Genomic DNA, 18,642 nt, shown 5'->3' with positions numbered 1-18,642 from the left:
CTAAATTTGGTCTCTGCATCAAGGCTAACCCAAAGAACATAGCAAACAATCAATCAGCGCTTTTCAGTTCAGCAAACAGTAGTAAGGCACCCTGGTGTCATCAAAACTTCAATGATCAATCACCATCAACAAGTGAACTGAAGGCTTACCAGCCTACAATAGCCCACACTATGCGCTATGAATGATCAATCCCGGACTATCCTCTAAAGCCGTAGTCATCAATCAGATCCTTTGGTGTAGTTGCCGGTAACCCGACCATTATTGTTACAATGAAGGTAGCTTAACCCAGAGAACATGTCAAAATGTTTTTGAAAAGACCTTATGGTTTTTGAGATAATGGATTTTAAAATATAGAGGGGAAATCTATATATAAAAAGCAGTGCAATGGTGGATTGCAGCAGTTTCGATCTCATTAATTTTAATTTAAGTAATAAACCGTCAAGGGGTATATTTTTCTAAACAGGACAATTGATAAAAATCTGCAAATATTTAAATAGTTCTTATTTATCTACGGTGGCTATCAAAAATAGTGATGAAGCTTAATTTGACACCATGTGCTACACGGTCACCCTTTTTAAGCCAATTATGTCACACTCAGTGCTCTACGGTCATCTGCTTCAATCAATTTCATTGGGAAATGCTTATCTACCTACTAATTAAATGTAAGATTGATCTTTCTCCGTGGGACAATTCCCTATAATTATTTTAAAGTGGACATGTGGACTTTTCTTCAGTCATGGTTTACAGCATAAGTAGCTGTTTGTATCTGTTGGTTAAAATATGTTTTTGTAAAAAAATCAAAAAAAAATCTGATCTAAAACATTGATTTCAAAGGGATTAACAATGGCTGTAATCACCAGTCCTAATTTTAGCAGCACCCAAGTGTTATCTGCAAGCGTTTCTGAGAATATTTTAGAATTCGGCCATAGATGGGCTGATGGTCATGAAACGTGCGTCAGGCAGTGCTGGAACATTATAAATTTAGTCTTATCTTTTTTTTTTCTTTTTATACATATTGTTCTCTCTCATCACAAGAGTGGACATCAGAAAAATATGTAGAATAAATATTACACTTTATGAAAAAATGTTTTTGATTTTGCTCTATAAAAATACCCTTTCCTGGTGTGTGTATATATCTATAGCTGTACACAGCCAGTAGTGTAAAGATCAAGGGAAATGGGGGGTTGGGAGGCATGTGCAATAAGTTCACTATAAACACATAGATTATAAAAGTACAAAAATCTTTATTAACCTCCCCGGCGTTCTATTGAGATCGCCAGGGAGGCTGCAGGAGGGTTTTTTTTTAATAAAAAAAAATCTATTTCATGCAGCCAACTGAAAGTTGGCTGCATGAAAGCCCACTAGAGGGCGCTCCGGAGGCGTTCTTCTGATCGCCTCCGGCAAGCATAAGTAACAAGGAAGGCTGCAATGAGCAGCCTTCCTTGTTTGGCTTTCCTCGTCGCCATGGCGACGAACGGAGTGACGTCATGGACGTCAGCCGACGTCCTGACGTCAGCCGCCTCCGATCCAGCCCTTAGCGCTGGCCGGAACTGATTGGTCCGGCTGCGCAGGGCTCGGGCGGCTTGGGGGACCCTCTTTCGCCGCTGCTCGCGGCGGATCGCCGCAGAGCGGCGGCGATCAGGCAGCACACGCGGCTGGCAAAGTGCCGGCTGCGTGTGCTGCTTTTTATGTGGTTAGGGATCCCATAAGAAAAATCGTAATTAATCAGATCAAAAGGTCTGATGGGTAGTATCCTGCTCAAAGATGATCAGCAAAAGCAGATTGCAGCAGCAGCGTAGTAGCAATAGATGCAGAGTGTTAGTTGCAAGCAAAGGATCCAATAAATGACTTGAGCAAGGAATTCAAATCCAGAGGTACATGAAGATATTGAGCAAGCAAGCAAGGCAGACTGTAACAGCAGATAGGCATGTAATTCACACACCTGGACAGTTCACAGTTCACAAGTGTATTGACAAAGTGTATATCCGTATACTATACCCACTCCGGGCGACGGTGTTCCAGAACAATACTTGTGCTCGAAGTCCCTCAACCCACCGCCGGAGCTCACGGCTAGGGGAGGAATCAAAAGAACAGTCCCAGCTGGTTCAATGAAGATACTGCGGATTTCCACATATAGTCCACTGTCAGTGCTTGCGGCAGCCGAAGCTGGAGATGACAGAACCCTGGGGTGGTTCACAGTAATCATAGGTGGGTGGCAGAGAGCGGCCTTGCATGGGCCCGGCAGGGTGGCATGTGCAATGGCCTGAGTCACGCCAGACGCCCTAACATGTTTCGCCGGCCACTTCCGGCTTTCTCAAAGGCGTGTACACAGCCAGTACCTCAAACCACCCCACACACAGGTGAGAGAAACTTACCATTAGTGATAACCACAATGTGTTCATTTCACTTACAAAAAATTTCTAGTAAAATTTAGCATTCATGATGACACGTTATTACGATTTTGAAATGTAATTGATTTTGTGTTATCCATTTGCGACGGTTGTAAATGTTTTTTCGCATAAATTGTAAAAAAAATGTGCTCAAACTGTTTTCTTAAAGAGAATCTGTACTCTAATATTCTTACACTAAAAAGCATACCATTCTATTCCTTATTTTCTCCTGTGCCCCTCTGTGCTGTTTCTGCCACTCTCTGCTGCAATCCTGGCTTGTAATTAACAGTTTTAGGCAGTGTTTACAAACAAACTAACCAGCTCCCAATAGGCTCACATATACAGAGTGTGTGAGTCATTCAGAGTGTGCAGGGGGCCTGCAGAGGGTGTGTATCGCTTCTATCCAATGACAAGCAGCCCTGCACATTCCACACATTCAAAGCCTTAGCCCGACAGACACGACAGGGGAAAGATACATTGATTTATTACAGAGACAGTGTAATTAGGAAAGGCTGCAGTAAGCCCCAGCACATTAGAACAGGCATAGGAACTTATAGGATAGAAGAACTAAGGCTGAAAAAATTGTTACAGAGTCTCTTTAAAATGTATCACATGTATATGCAGAACTCAGAACATAGTATATAGTAAAGTGTACGGGTGTGAAATGTAATTTTACGATTTTTTTTCTTTGAATTTTTAAAAATTTTCTCAGAAACTACAAGGTCTTTTTTTTTTTTTTTTTTTTTAATTCCCAAAGAATCAAATTTCACATTTTCTCATAATTAATAGTGAAATTACAGAACATAATTAGAATTTGCAGGTAACACCATACCCCATGTCTGCCGATGGAATGTATCCAGGAATTTTATAAAAAATCGATTTCTAAATGAAATACTGCAGGTAGCATTAAGAAAACATTATTTTCACTGGTCTGGCAATAAAGAATCTCTATTTAATTAAAATGTAATTGTAATTAGTCCTGGGTATGTTACTTAATGCTGATATATGTGATGGATCCCATAGGAAATCACTAATGAGAGATAATGGCGTCAATTCACCAGAGGTTACCAACCTATTTATCTCTTGGGAGGTAATTTACCTCCTGTGATATCTCCAAATAGCAATTCTCCAGAAGTATAGGGGAAAATATCGACAGAGAGAAATGCAAGAGATAAATGTGAGATAAGTATGAGATAAATAAGTGATAGTTAGTAGTTAGTTTTTCTCCAAATCACAATTCATCAGGGAAGAAAGGGGGTGTGGCCATTCGTTATTTTTTCATCTCTTTATCCCCTGAATGAACCTGGAGATATCGTGGTTTTCACACAGCAGCTGCTGCTGTGGAAGATGGAGCCTTTTGAGCTTACTCTGTTAGGCCTGGTGCACACCAAAAACCGCTAGCAGATCCGCAAAATGCTAGCAGATTTTGAAACGCTTTTTCTTATTTTTCTGTAGCGTTTCAGCTAGCATTTTGCGGTTTTGTGAAGCGTTTTTGGTGTAGTAGATTTCATGTATTGTTACAGTAAAGCTGTTACTGAACAGCTACTGTAACAAAAACCGCCTGGCAAACCGCTCTGAAGTGCCGTTTTTCAGAGCGGTTTGCGTTTTATCTATACTTAACATTGAGGCAGAAACGCCTCCGCAATCCAAAATCTGCAGCAGCCCGGGAGTATGCGTTTCTGCAAAACGCCTCCCGCTCTGGTGTGCACCAGCCCATTGAAATACATTACCCAAGCGTATCCGCAGCCGCAACCGGATCGCAAAACGCAGCCGAACTGCTCTGGTGTGCACTAGGCCTTAGAGCTTGCTACTATTATGAGGAGACGAAGGCGCAGGAGGAGGGTCTGTTTAATCGCCCCTCGTATTTTTCGTGAGAGAACAGTTCTTGATAATTTTACTGAGACAGAGGTGGTGAAGAAGTTCAGACTTACTTGTGATATGATTTATGATATGATCCGGCAGTAAAAGACGGGAATACTCTGGTCAGGTAGTGGTAAAACTCCGCCTCCTACCCACAATGCTTCACTTTCAAGCTTACAGAGAGGTAAAGTATCCCATGTAAATCATTAATACCGATGACCTAACTCTCTGCTTTCTCACACTTTCCTCATGCATATCTCTCCATTATCCCCTGCTATCCAACACTTTTCTCTCTGTCCTCTCACACTGGTGAATTGACTCCAGAGTGTTAAAATACCTCATGAGATAAACTACCTACCTTTTTTCTCTTAGTAAATCCTCTCTGGTGAATTGACGCCAATATATGTGCAGAGTATTTGAGGAAAGAGTAGATTTATGAAGTAGCAGTATAAGAAGCTAACAGCATTGCTAACAATTATGTTGTAATGGTACCGGCGAATTAGCGTCACTAGGGGGGTGCGGAAGGAGCGGACCGCACCAGGTGTCACCAGCAGAGGGGGTGACACCAAGCTCCAGGCTAAGGGAGAGTGGAGCAGGCTATGTAAATATAGACCAGGCTACTGTCTGATGTACTTCTCCCTCCCGCTCTTCTCCCTTCTGGCTGCTCCTTGTTGAGCTTATAACAGAGTTCAGAGGCCACCAGGGCTACATGGTGATCATTTTAACGTCCCCCCTATAACAAGCAATGTTACTACATAGTGAGGTTGGAGGTTCATGGGATAGGAGGGGGTGACAACATGAGTTTCCGCATCGGGTGACACCAATCCTAGTGACACCTCTGCCGGCGAGGGATGGACCAGGGCGAACCGTAGCCCGGGAAAACACGAAACAGAAGAAACACCAGGAGCCAATAGCGTTATATGTCTATACACCGGGATAGATATAATTTGCGTAAGGAATGTCACTCACAATTTTGAAGTTGCATCAAACTGCAGCCATCGATAAAGCTTGCGGAGGAATTCCCACCCCTGTTAGAGCTTGAGAGGATCCTCGAAGATCGCACTTCCAGTAGTTAAAGGAGAACTGTAGTGAGAGGTATATGGAGGCTGCCATACTTATTTCCTTTTAAAGGACATCTGAAGTGAAAATAAACGAATGAAATAAACAATTGTATCTATATTCCTTCTTCTAAAAATTACTTTTGAAGATATTCCAGTTTTATTTTATGTTTAAATGTACTTTTTAAGTTTTAACTGTTTTATTATTTTTGCTCAATGACACATTCGTTGAAGTATGCCAGAACTAAAATCTATGAACTATTGATCCTTTTTATCTCTTTCCTGCTCTCAGAAGCCATTTTCTAGTTGGAATTTCTTATCAGTGAGGGTCACACTGTAGTCACTTCCTGTCTAAGTCAGGACTGAGTCAGCCACTTAAATACCTGATATTTAACTCTAACAGGGAGAGAAAGAAAAAAAGGAACACAGCATAGCTATTTGTGTGCTTGGCACTGTACATACCCATGTCTATCTCATCATGTCACCTCGGTATTCCTTTAACCCTCTGGGCGATACAATTACTTTGCCCAAGAGGGGGCGCAGCACTTTTTTTTTAATTTTTTAATTTTTAAATCATGTAGCAAGCCCTGGGCTCGCTACATGATAGCCGCTGCGCAGCGGCATCCCCCCACCCACTCCGATCGCCTTTGGCGATCAGAGTAAGCAGGAAATCCCGTTCAGAACGGGATTTCCAGCTGGGCTTCCCCGGTCGCCATGGCGACGGGGCGGGATGACGTCACCGACGTCATGGACGTCGTGACGTTAGAGGGAGTCCCGATCCACCCCTCAGCGCTGCCTGGCACTGATTGGCCAGGCTGCGCAAGGGGTCTGGGGGGGCTGCGCGGCACGGCGGGTAGCAGCGGATCGGCGTTGAGCAGCGGCGATCGGAAGTTACAGGCAGCTAGCAAAGTGCTAGCTGCGTGTAACAAAAAATAAAATTAGGCAAATCGGCCCACCAGGGCCTGAAAAATCCTCCTGCACGACATACCTCGGGATTATCGCCCAGGAGGTTAATATTGGAGCCAGGTAGTGGTGCTGAAAGACAGCTCCACAGTACAAAACCTCCCTCCAATATCGCCTGGCAAGTAGGAGCACTGCTAAAGCGAATCACTAATTCACCTAAGCAAGGCTCTTCTCCTTCAGCCATCGCTCAGGTGAAGCTGACAATGGAATTGGCCAGTAACGTCTGAGCGATGTCAGATGATAAGAAGCTCACATGCAAGCGAGTTCCTTATCACCAGAATAGGGCATAATGCCCTATATGTTAGATCTCCCCAAATAATGAACCTGGTTGATTAATGAGACAGTTATGAATTGTCTCCTTACTTATTCCAACATATTGGAAAATGCATTGGCACGGCAACGTACAGTATAAGCAATGCAATCACTAGCATAAGCAAAATGATAAACATTCCTGACAGTAACCCTGAGTCAGGCTCGGGTGGAAAAAAACAAGTCAGGGGCAGTAATCCTGACTCCCGACTCGGGGCAGCCGCCAGGAGGTTGGTGCAGAGCCTGTGGTGCAGCATGCTTTTCTACTCACCTCCCCTGGGATCCAGACACTGGCCGCCATTCTTCTTCCGGTCCTCGGAGGCTCTGGATCCTTCGGGTGAAATTGCCATTTGTTGTCATGATGACAGACTGCGATCTCACTATAGGGGTACAGTGCCATCCGTAGGACGGAAGGAGAATCGCAGTGCTGGATCCCAGGGAGGCAAGTCTGTGCAGGGGCTGCTGCAGATCTCTATGCGGGTGTTATTTTTTCCATGTTTTTAAAGAGAATCTGTGGTCAAGAATTGAACTTCATCCCAATCAGTAGCTGATAGTATACCCCCTTTTACATGAGAAATCTATTCCTTTTCACAAATGGATGATCATGGGGCTCTGTATGGCTGATATTGTGGTGAAACCCCTCCCACAAGAAACTGTGAGGACCATGATCCTGGCAGTTTCCTGTCTGTGAACCTCGTTGCATTGTGGGAAATAACTGCTGTCTCCAACTGCTAAAAAAAGCAAGCAGCAGCTACATCACCTGCCAGCAGTAAAAATGTCACCATGTGGTAAATGTCAGAATGTAAATCGGGGATTTAAAAGATTTTACAATAGGCAAACGCTGACTAAATCATTTATACATAATTATTATAAACATGAAGCACTTTTTTTTATTACATTATTTTTGGGCACTGTTGTCATTTTATTGATTTAAAAACCGTTAGAACTAATTATTGGAACTCAAATTGGTTTGGTAAGCTCAGTGACCCCTGACCTACATACACAGGTGAATGCAATTATGAGAAAGAGTATTTAAGGGGGTCAATTGTAAGTTTCCCTCCTCTTCTAATTTTCTCTGAAGAGTAGCAACATGGAGGTCTCAAAACAACTCTCAATTGACCTGAAGTCAAAAATTGTTCACCATCATAGCTTAGGGGAAGGATACAGAAAGCTGTCTCAAAGATTTCAGCTGTCTGTTTCCACAGTTAGGAACATATCGAGGAAATAGAATACCACAGACTCCGTTCAAGTTAAGGCTAGAAGAGGCAGACCAAGAAAAATCTCGGATAAATAGAAGCGATGAATGGTGAGAACAGTCAGAGTCAACCCACAGACCAGCACCAAAGACCTACAACATCATCTTGCTGCAGATGGAGTCACTGTGCATCGTTCAACCATTCGGCACACTTTACACAAGGAGATGCTGTATACAAGAGTGATGCGAGAGAGGAAGCGAAACAGCTGCTTGAGGTATGCTAAAGTGCATGTGGACAAGCCAGCTTCATTGCGGAATAAAGTGCCTTGGACTGATGAAACTAAAATTGAGTTATTTGGGCACAGCAAGGGGCGTTATGCATGGAGGAAAAATAACAGCATTCCAAGAAAAACAGCTGCTACCTACAGTAAAATATGGTGGTGGTTCCATCGTGCTCTGGGGCTGTGGGGCCAGTACAGGGACTGGGAATCTTGTCAGAGTTGAGAGACCGATGGATTCCACTCAGCAGATTCTGGAGACTAATGTCCAGGAATCAGTGACAAAGCTGAAGCTGCGCCAGGGCTGGATCTTTCAGCAAGACAACGACCCTAACCACTGCTCAAAATCCACTAAGGCATTCATGCAGAGGAACAAGTACAACATTCTGGAATTGCCATCTCAGTCCCCAGACCTGAATATAATTGAAAATCTGTGGTGTGAGTTAAAGAGAGCTGTCCATGCTCAGAAGCCTTCAAACCTGAATGAACTAGAGATGTTTTGTAAAGAGGAATGGTCCAAAATACCTTCAAACACAATCCAGACTCTCATTGAAACCTACAGGAAGTGTTTAGAGGCTGTAATTTCTACAAAAGGAGGATCTACTAAATATTGATTTCATTTCTTTTTTGTAGTGCCCAAATTTATGCATCTGCCTAATTTCGTTTAAACAATTATTGCACACTTTCTGTAAATCCAATAAACTTGATTTTAATTCTCAAATATCACTGTGTTTGTCTCCTATATCATATGTTTAACTGACATTTTTTAACGTAACAACCAACGATTTATACAGGAAAATCATGACGATTAACAAGGTTGCCCAAACTTTCGCATCCCACTGTATCTCTGCATTTTCCAATGTCTATTTTTAAAACACAACACTTGCTGCTTATTTTTGCTTACTGTATGTGAAACGCAACCTTGCCTATAGGGGGAAAAAACGCATGCGTTTTGCATGCATTTTGCATGCATTTTAATAAAATAAATATGATACTGTATTTTTCTCCATTGAAAACGGAAAAGAATTAAAAAACGGAAAATGCAAATGCACAAAAAATGCATGAAAAAATGCAGGCGCAAACAAAAATGCATAACCAAAATCGGAAAATGCACAGAAAAACGCAGAAACGCAAAAGGCAGAAAACTCTGACATATGACATAGCGTTAAAAAGTAGCCTTTTTATAGGCGAGCGCTTGGGATTTCCTATTGCGGTTTTACCACGTTTTTGGTGCGTTTGCGGGTTTGTTTTGTGCGTTTTCTGTCTTTTTTTTACGCAGATGCGTTTTTCATGAGCTTTGCACGCGTTTGCGGTTCGATAATGTAAAACGCATAAGCGTTTTGTAAGTGTTTTTTTTTACTAATGCAAATCACTAGGAAGACAACAGGAAGCGGAAACAAATCAGAGATCTTGAATTTTTTATTAAAAACGCATGAAAAACGCAATACATATGCATTGCCATAGACTTGTGCGTTTTGGCAGCCATCCTGCATATTATGCAACACTACCAGCGTTTGTGAAACGCATACTGTAAACACGCAGTGCAACGCAGCTTCTACTGCGTCCCATAGACTAATATTGCTGCATAACACGCAGCGTCTCCTGCTACGCTAGCGTTTCTGCTATGTGTGCCTCGGCCAGAAGCAGGTCATTTTGGTGGGCGCTCTAACGTCCGCTGTGCCTGACCTGGGAGTCCACCATTGACATCATGTTATTATGTCTAAGGCCAAGCAGCAGTTCAATTCAGGTGCTGGCGATCGGTGGACCCCGAATTGCTTCTCCTTCCGAACTGCTATGACTCGGAGGGGGTACAGTAATCAACGCCACCCAGAATCTGTAAGGTAGCAGCGTGACCGTCATCCAGCTCACCCTGTGCCAAAATGATCGGTGGCCAAAATGATATAATCTCTTTTTCTAAACAGGATCATTCATTAAAGAGGGATTGTCAGCCACAAAATCAAGTTCTATTTATCCACTGCTTTGTGTACATTATGCAGCCTGGAACCCCACCCTGCAGTGCAAGCTCTCCAATCTATTCAGAAATGTTTGTGTAGTAATACATCTTATCTCTGTCTATCTGGCTCTATTCTCGCCATCGCCGAAGACAGTGAGAGAGGGAAGCTTGTCATCTCCCCTCCCACATTACAGCCCCTCACTGATTGGCTGAGGGAAGTTATAGAGGATATCCAGTAAAAATAATGTAATTTAAAAAAAAGTGCTTCCTTTTTACAATAATGATGTATAAATGATTTAGTCAGTGTTTGCCCATTGTAAAATCTCTCCTCTCCCTGATTTACATTCTGACATTTATCACATGGTGACACTTTTACTGCTGGCAGGTGATGTCACTGGAAGTAGCTGCTAGTTGCTTTCTTGGCAGTTGGAAACAGCTGTAAACAGCTATTTCCCACAATACAACAAGGTTCACAGACAGGAAACTGCCAGGACCATGGTCCTGACATCACACTGTGGGAGGGGTTTCATCTCAATGTCAGCCATACAGAGCCCCCTGATGATCCGTTTGTGAAAAGGAATAGATTTCTCATGGGAAAAGGGATATCAGCTACTGATAGGGATGAAGTTCAATTTTTGGTCACAGTCTCTCTTTAAGGGTGAAGCTGCTAAAATCTATACTTGCTTTGCTCACATGATTACAAAGCAAGCTAGCTATGACAGTGCAGTTCCCAGGAGAAAAAAGTAAGGAAGGAAATGAAATCAGGATTGGCTTCAGTCAGAGGGAATCAAGATGGCAAATGCCAGGAACAGAATTATCTTTATTTACTAAATAAAATTCACCGAAACAGGGGCATAACTAAAAATCACTGGGCCCCCTTGCGAAAATTTGGATGGGGCCCCCTCCTCCCCACACAGTCATTAGAACAATTGTGCAGAGAATAGAAAGCTTTTTCTGTAAGTGCCCAGACTCCTCCAGCATCACTTCAGTACACAGCTCTTGGGGAGGGGTAGAGAGGCAGGAGGTAGAGCAGCACTGTACACAAGACCCTGCAGAAAACTGAATAGGGACTGTCTACAAATCTTTGTCTACAAAACTTTGTATGATTCCTTATCAGTGGCTGAGCAGATGAAGTCATTAGAACAATTGTGCGTAGAGCATAAAGTTTTTTCTCTCCTTGCCCTTAGTTGTTATTGTCTCAGGACAGGGCCCCTTTGGCTTCTGGGCCCCCTGCAGCTGCATCCCTTGCAGGGTCTATCGTTACGCTTATGCACTGAAATCAAAACGTGGACAGTACATTACATCAGTTATGTGAATAGAACAAGTAGTTATTTATTTATAGATGTGTTTTTATTTCCTGGCATAGTATGGCAGCCTGTCCTTACTGCTTTAAAGTAGGCCATTGTTTATTTAAAATAGTTCTTATTTCTCTACTGAAGCAATTAAATACTGATGAGGCTCAATTTGATGCCTTGTGCTACACGGTCACCCTTCTTAACCCATCATGTCAGGTGCAGTGCTCTACGGTGAGCTGCCTCAATCAATTTCATTGGGAAATGCTTATCTTTAAAACTACTAATTAAAATTAGCGTTTTAGTACATTGAGTACGCTTCCCCATCATTCTTTTTAAGTGGACAGGCGGGCTGTTCTTCAGTCATGGTGTACAGCATTCACGTCCACAATCTAAACAGCTGTTTTTATCTGTTAGGTTAAAATATGTTTTTGTAAAAAAATAAAAAAAAATTCACAGTGAATGAGTGTAAATCTAAAATATTGATTTCAAAGGGATGAACATTGGCTGTAATCCAGTGGTGGCGTACGTTAAAAAAGGGCGCCGTGAAAAAAGGGCGCACGGTTTTAAACGATAAGCATGAATAACGTTTAAAAAATAAATTGTGCTATATTTCGTTTAAAAATAATGTTTTATAAAGTTATAAATCATTAAATAATGTGTATGAAATCGACAATTATAAAAACGTTAATCTTCCGTTTAAAAAGTGAAACGTATAACGTTTTTTTTAAAAAAATACTAAGTAACCCTCCCTGTACCTACCCCTAACCCCTAGACCCCCCTGTTGGTGCCTAAACCTAAGACCCCCCTGTTGGTGCCTAAACCTAAGACCCCCCCTGTTGGTGCCTAAACCTAAGACCCCCCTGGTGGAGACTTAACCTAAGACCCCCCTGTTGGTGCCTAAACCTAAGACCCCCCTGGTGGTGCCTAAACCTAAGACCCCCCTGTTGGTGCCTAAACCTAAGACCCCCTGTGATAAGCATTAATAACGTTTTAAAAAATATTGTGCGGTTTTTCGTTTAAAAATAATGAGGTAAAGAAAAAAATTTACAATTTTTCGTTTATAAATAATGTTTTTAAAAATATTGTACTGTTTTTCGTTTAAAAATAATGTTTAGAAAATTATAAATCATTAAATAACGTGTAATCATGAGAAACAGTTATAAAACATTAAAAGTCTCCGGGCGCCGCTTTTAAAACGTTATTTTTCTCCGGCGCCCTTTTTTTCCTGTTGGGCGCCGATTAAACGATATTTATTATGGGAGTGAATGGCGGCGCCCTTTTTGTCCACCTGTCTCATGCGCCCAAATTTCCTGCTTCCCAGTGGTGTACCTACCTACCATAGGGCTGCAGTTGCTCACACAGCAGCGGGTGTAGCCATGGCTGGTGGTGCCACTGTGGTGCTCAGTCAGAGCTCGTTCACAATAGGGGCGTTTTTGACATTTTGTGCGCTGGCAATTTTCAAAATCACCCTGAGGCTCCCTGCACACTGCATGCGATTCCGAATCTGATTTTTAATCGCTTTTTACATGCGATTCCAATTTTTCATTGTTACTGCATGCTGAATTTTTTCTGCGATTTTCTGTTGATAGCATTCAGGGAAAATCGGAATTGCCAATCAGAATCGGAAACGCAAAAACGGATTTGCAGTGTGCAGGGAGCCTGAAAGTGCTTGTGCCATGATTCTCTATGAGACACACCGGCGTAACAATAGGGGATGCGACCCCTGCCGTCGTGGGGGGGCCTGGGGCCCCCTAGGGCCCGCTCAGGGGCTTTTGGGGGCAGGAGGGGTCGCAGCATAAGAGGAGAGTGTGGCAGATTGGTGGGGAGGGGGGAAATTCCCCCCCCCTCACCTCGGGCTCCCCTCTCAGCGCTCCCCCTCCTGCAATCATTGGTGGTGTTCCTGGCAGCATTAGCGGTGGTGGCAGGATGAATACATTACCTCCTTCTCGCTGGAGGACTTCCGTTCTCTAAGAGGTTCTTGCAACTTCCTGTGTAAACAGGAAGTTGCTCTTAGAGAACGGAAGTCCTCCAGCGAGAAGGAGGTAATGTATTAATCCTGCCGCCATCGCTGCTGCTGCTCGCTGCCACCAAAAGTCCCTGAGCGGGACCTGGGGGGGGGCTGGATTTTTTTTTTTTGCAGGGGGCCCGGGGATTTCTAGGTACGCCCCTGATGAGACAGTTCACATCTGAGTGGTTTGTTTCCGATCTGCTCAGAAAAGCGGTGCAGGGGCAATTTTTAAAGGCGATTCCACCTCAATGGAAGGTATAGGAAAACGCAAATGCTCACAAAATCGTTTTGAGCAGCGATTGCATGACCGTTTTTTAAGAATAAATACATTGTATTTATTCTTTTTTGGATCAAAGAGTTCACTTTATGACTGACGTCAGGAATTGAAAAAACGCAATTGCTCTGCAAAAGCGACTTGAAAAGCACTTAAAGAGACACTGAAGCGAAAAAAAATGATATAATGAATTGGTTGTGTACTATGAATAATTACTAGAAGATTAGCAGCAAAGAAAATATTCTCATATTTTTATTTTCAGGTATATAGTGTTTTTTCTAACATTGCATCATTCTCTAATATGTGCAGATTACACAACACTCAGCATTCAAAATGATTCTTTCAGAGCAGTCTGTGAAGTAATGATCTCTCCTCTGGAAGAGAAAAAGTAAATAGTTGAATTACAGTTGAGATAATAAAAGTCAGAAAACAGCCCTCTCCACGACTTTGAAAGTCTTAGAGTTTAATGGCTTTTTTGTATAGAAATAACAACTGGAGTTTCTTAACTCTTCCTGTACTGGAAACAATTAGACTGATGTATCTGATCTTAATGTTTTATTTCTTAGCTGTACTACACATACAAATCATAATATCATAATTTTTTTTTGCTTCAGTGTCTCTTTAACAAAATTGTCCAACGCACAGAAATTTAAATTTAAAAAAATGTCAAAAAACGCCCAACGTGGACGGAAACGTGAGCGGAACGCAATGGGAACAAAGCCTCACTGTGTTTTTCCACCTGGGGTCTTTTTCTGTAGTTTAGGCAACATTCGGGAAAATAGCAGCAGGCAGTGTAGGGGACTGTACTACTACCTGCGCTAGATGTAGCATTCCTCCCCCTTCCTGTCCCGTGTGCAATGTGTCTCCTCTTTCTCTACACACAGCCTGCAGTGAGTGACTGTGCAGAGCAGCAGGGTGAGTGGAAAGAATGATTGCTGTGCTGCAGCTGGGGCATTAGCAGGGAGAGGTGGCAGGATGTGTTTAGTGCTTCAGAAGTTGCCTGTCATTAGTAGCCATGTGCACTGGCTGCTGTAATACCAGAGTCCCCTGGACTATTGATTATTTACCCTGATCAGAATCATTAACCCATTCAGGTTCCGTGGTTTTCACGAGAGAAATGTTCACCTCCCATTCATTAGCCTATAACTTTATCACTACTTATCACAATGAACTGATCTATATCTTGTTTTTTCCGCCACCAATTAGGCTTTCTTTGGGGGGTACATTTTGCTAAGAGCCACTTTACTGTAAACGCATTTTAACAGGAAGAATAAGAAAAAAATGGAAAAATTCATTATTTCTCAGTTTTCAGCCATTATAGTTTTAAAATAATACATGCCTCCATAATTAAAACTCACGTATTGTATATGCCCATATGTCCCGGTTATTACACCGTTAAAATTATGTCCCTATCACAATGTATGGCGACAATATTTTATTTGGAAATAAAGGTGCATTTTTTCCATTTTGCATCCATCACTATTAACAAGTTTAAAATAAAAAAAATATAGAAATATTTCATCTTTACATTGATATTTAAAAAGTTTAGACCCTTAGGTAAATATTTACATGGTTTTTTTTTTATTGTAATGTTTTTTTTTATTTATAGTAAACATTTTATTTGGGTAGTTTTGGGAGGGTGGGGGGTAAACAATAGATTTATAATGTAAATGTGTGTTGATTTTAATTCATTTCTATTTTCAGGTGTAGTATTACTTTTTGGCCACAAGATGGCGGCCATGAGTTTGTTTACATGACGTCACTCTAAGCGTAACATACGCTTAGAGTGGCGCATCAGGAAGTGAATGCATTTTAACAGGAAGAATAAGAAAAAAATGGAAAAATTCATTATTTCTCAGTTTTCAGCCATTATAGTTTTAAAATAATACATGCCTCCATAATTAAAACTCACGTATTGTATATGCCCATATGTCCCGGTTATTACACCGTTAAAATTATGTCCCTATCACAATGTATGGCGACAATATTTTATTTGGAAATAAAGGTGCATTTTTTCCATTTTGCATCCATCACTATTAACAAGTTTAAAATAAAAAAAATATAGAAATATTTCATCTTTACATTGATATTTAAAAAGTTTAGACCCTTAGGTAAATATTTACATGGTTTTTTTTTTATTGTAATGTTTTTTTTTATTTATAGTAAACATTTTATTTGGGTAGTTTTGGGAGGGTGGGGGGTAAACAATAGATTTATAATGTAAATGTGTGTTGATTTTAATTCATTTCTATTTTCAGGTGTAGTATTTTACATGTTTACATGACGTCACTCTAAGCGTAACATACGCTTAGAGTGGCGCATCAGGAAGTGAATGGCCAGAAAAGGCGCAGCTTCCGAGAGAAGCTGTCGCTTTTTCAGCGGGGGAGAGGAATCAGTGATCGGACTTCATAGTACGATACATTGATTCCCTGACTACCGAATCCGCGGCCGGGAGTGCGCGTGCACGCGCGCGATCGGCCGCGGGGGCGCGCGGTAGCGCACATGGTTTCTGGACGTAGTTTCTACGTCCAGAAACCAAAATAGGTTAATCAATAATGCAGGGCAGTTTGCTGTTGCAGAAGATAGTGGCACTGACATCTTCTGCAGCACTGTATAGAGTACAGAGTTTCATAAGGGTTAGCTCCGTCCACATCCTGATGACTGCTTTTCCCCAAATAGCCCCCAAAATTTGTAGTGACACATTCGGCACCTTAACCTATCAAGCCTCCCATCAAAAAAATTGGTTGTTTTTGGGGTGTGTCTGTAAATAATCATCACCGGGTGTCAAATTCCCTAAATACGACACCGTTGTAATCATTAATCCTAATTTAGAAGCATCCAAGTATAATCTACAAGTGTCTCTGAAAATATCTTAGAATTTGGCCTCTGATGGGCTGATGGCGATGAAACGTACATCAGGCAACGCAAGAACATTATACATTTTCTCTTATCTATTCTTTTTTATGCAAAGATTATTCTCTCCCATCATAAGAGTGGATTTTAGCAAAATATGAAGAATAAATACAAAATGTTATGAAAACATCTTTGACTAGGAAAAAGACATGTTGGTTGGAAAATGAGTGCTAGGCCGCAGCCTAGACCCCCAGCCTGGGTGCGCTTGTCCCTCTCCTCTTTCCGAAGTGCGCCCGCATGCCACGGATGCGCGCCAGGCACAACGGATGCACAGACAAGAGGACAGGGATTTTATTATATAGGATTGTGCTCTATAAAAATACTTTTTCCTGGTGTGTGTATATCTACGGCTGTTCACAGCCAATACCTCAAACCACCCCACACACAGGTAAGCGATAGTTACTATCAGGCCTGGAAACCACTAGAGCACTTTTTTGAGCATTTAGAGAGCATTTTAAATCACAATCGCAGGACATGCAGCATTTTAGGAGAATTTGCGTGTAAAGTATTGAAGCGCTGGCAAATCGCTCATGAATCGCTACACATAGCGATTTGTGTGCAATTTTAAATTACTGCAAACTGTAAAAAAAAATTAATAATTTGAAAAGACCAATCAGAATTAAAATTGCTAATCGTAAATCGCTATCAGAATCGCTGGCACAAAGCTTACACTTTTTAAAATCGCTACCAAAATTGCCAGAAAACACTCATGAAACCGCTTACAAAACGCTACTTAAGCGATTTGCGATCTGTAGTGAGTTCCAGGCCTGAGTGATGATCATAATAAGTTTATTTCACGTATGCAAAATTACTCAATTAAGATTACACGTCACTACGATTTTGATATTCAAATGAATTTGTGTAGTCCATTAGTAAATTTCACGTTTTATGTGAAATTACAAAAGCGGCAGTCATAAATGATTTTTTCCCGTAAATGGCTTCAAAATTTTTGCGGAAATAGTTTTCTTAAAATGTATATACAGAACTTGGTATTATTTAAATAAAAATGAGTTTCACTTACCTGGGGCTTCGACCAGCCCCCTGCAGCCATCCCGTGCCCTCGCAGCCACTGATGGCACCTGCCACCAGCTACTTGCAATGCATATAAAGATACGTGTTCACGTCCACGATAGCCTCCTGCATTAGCGGTAACGCATGCAAAGGTACGTGTGGCGGCCCGCTGACTCCGAGTTGGCAAAAATGAACCTAGCTGGCAGCGGGGGACCAGAGGAGCCATGAGTGACTGCGAGGGCACAGGATGGCTGCAGGGGGCTGGCAGATGCCCCAGGTAAGTGAAACTCTTTATTTTTTGAGTTAAGGTTCCCTTTAAAGAGGAACTGTAGTGAAAACAAAATAATTAATAAAATGGTTTATATTTTACAAATGTATTTATAAATGATTAAGTCAGTGTTTGCCCATTGTAAAAGTTTTCCTCTCCCTGATTTACATTCTGAAATTTATCACAGGTGGCGTGGCGACATCGTTAGGCCTCTAATCCCTACCATAGTCATGTGTCCTCTGAAGCCTAGGGCCAATTTTAGGTGGAAGACAATTAACTTATCTGTATGTTTTTGTGATGTGGGAGGAAAACGGAGTGGCTGGCGAAAATCAACGAAACATGGGGAAGGGGGGGGGGGGGATGCATACAAATTCCGTGCAGATAGTGCCCTGGCTGGGATTCGAACCAGAGACCTAACACTGCAAGGTGAGAGAGCTAAACCACTATGCCACCCTGGTAGATATTACGTTTTAAGTATTGAAAAAAATAATTATTTCATTGAATTTTTTAAATCCATTTTCTCAGAAACTACAAGGTCTTTTTGAAAACATTTTTGACACGTTTCCAAAGAATCAAATTTTGCATTTTTTTTTTGTAATTACACATAATTGCAAAATTACCAATCTTAATTCAGTTATACATTAAATTAATTATGAATTTGCCTGAAATATCGCATTACAGTTTTGAGATTTTGCTATGAACCTTGTCCTGATCACCATACCTTATGTCTGCAGATGGAATATACCAGAAATGTAAAAAAAATGTTTTCTAAATTGAATGCCAAAGGTAGGGTTAAGAAAACGTTACTTCGCTATGTGGATAAAAGTGAAATGGTCAATTTAAAGAGGCCCTGTGTTGAAAATGCA

At 41.6% G+C, this 18,642-nt stretch overlaps 1 long non-coding RNA gene across 5 annotated transcripts in view; it reads right to left on the bottom strand.

Moving 5' to 3' along the window:
• Nucleotides 1-5,382, bottom strand: part of LOC137571269 (uncharacterized) — a 72,408-nt gene extending 67,026 nt beyond the window's left edge. For all 5 annotated transcript variants that reach the window (XR_011031318.1, XR_011031320.1, XR_011031316.1 and 2 more), the window contains exon 1: nucleotides 5,220-5,382. This is a non-coding gene — a long non-coding RNA (uncharacterized lncRNA). The remainder of the gene's footprint in view (nucleotides 1-5,219) is intronic.
• Between the last annotated feature and the right edge of the window lie 13,260 nt (nucleotides 5,383-18,642).

This window comes from Hyperolius riggenbachi, chromosome 4 (genome assembly GCF_040937935.1).
Source record: "Hyperolius riggenbachi isolate aHypRig1 chromosome 4, aHypRig1.pri, whole genome shotgun sequence".
NCBI lineage: Eukaryota > Metazoa > Chordata > Amphibia > Anura > Hyperoliidae > Hyperolius > Hyperolius riggenbachi.
This window is presented reverse-complemented; position numbering and strand designations above follow the sequence as displayed.